This window comes from Piliocolobus tephrosceles, chromosome 19 (assembly GCF_002776525.5).
Source record: "Piliocolobus tephrosceles isolate RC106 chromosome 19, ASM277652v3, whole genome shotgun sequence".
Lineage (NCBI taxonomy): Eukaryota > Metazoa > Chordata > Mammalia > Primates > Cercopithecidae > Piliocolobus > Piliocolobus tephrosceles.
Window position 1 is genome coordinate 59,369,568 of NC_045452.1, and position 1,094 is coordinate 59,370,661.

The following is a 1,094-nucleotide window of genomic DNA, read 5'->3' on the forward strand; positions in this document are numbered from 1 at the left end:
GATACCAAAAATGATGTGTTTAGTACATGCAAATAGCTATACTTGGGGCATCACTATCAAGTAACAAGATTGATTTAATACTTTACAGTCATAGCATATTAAAAATATATTAACAGAGGGATAATGGTCCCACATACAAAAAATGTCTATATGGAAAAGGCCGTGATTTATTGCAAAACATAATATATAGCAAATTCCAAGGAAAGGCAAACACGTTTTAAAAACAAATTTTTAAATGTAATGGCTTAAGCCAAAGTATCAGTTACTTTCTGGAGAATTCAGAACTTTTGGGGTAGAAGAATGCCTTTTCTTTTTTCTCTTTGTTCTTTCCTTTTGGTAATGTTTCCGTTTATTGATTTACTCTTTTTTTCTTTTTCTTTTATTTCTGCTGATACTTTTGTTTCTTTTGAAGTGTCTTTTCAGTGGAACTGGATAAGACCTTTTTCTTTTATTTCAATTTGATTTTTTCTTTTCTTTTTTCTTTTCCTCTTGTACATTTATTCTTTTTTTCCTGTAATGCCTGCAATGTATTCAGTTCTTCATTCTCTTCATTGCTATCTTCACTACTTGTACTGTTGACATCCAAAACTATGTCCCTTTTAGGGTCTACTCAGAGAAAATTGTGGCATTCAAAAGTCAAGTAACAAGAGTAGCCACATTTTTTACAGTCTGCTCTGACATTGTCCTTGTTGCAACCTGGGACTACCATGACGGTGGTAAGAGGGCTCACTGGATAAATTTTTCTGCTTTTAACATGTAGTCTTGGGAATAGTGAATAATTATTGTTAATTTCAAGGTGAAAATGAAATTCTAAACTTGAATCTTATTTTATAAAAAAGAGCAACTACAGTAATTAAATCATGCAAATCATATATTAATTTTATGAATGTGTACTTCACAGTATGTAACTATTCTCAGCTGTCTCTCTAAGAGAACTTGCCCAGATCCTAATAACTTATAAAAGGTTCAGAACTAAGCACTTACCATCTCTGGGATATTTAGCAGAAAGTTTGGAGCAGGTTAACAAGTACAACCTGAAGAAACCTGAAAAATGAAGCAGATTTCCAGTGAATAAAAATGAACACCAAATCTGT

General features: G+C 32.0%; 1 pseudogene; it reads right to left on the reverse strand.

Moving 5' to 3' along the window:
- Positions 1–262: 262 nt before the first annotated feature.
- LOC111552974 lies at positions 263–709 on the reverse strand (annotated as a pseudogene).
- Between the last annotated feature and the right edge of the window lie 385 nt (positions 710–1,094).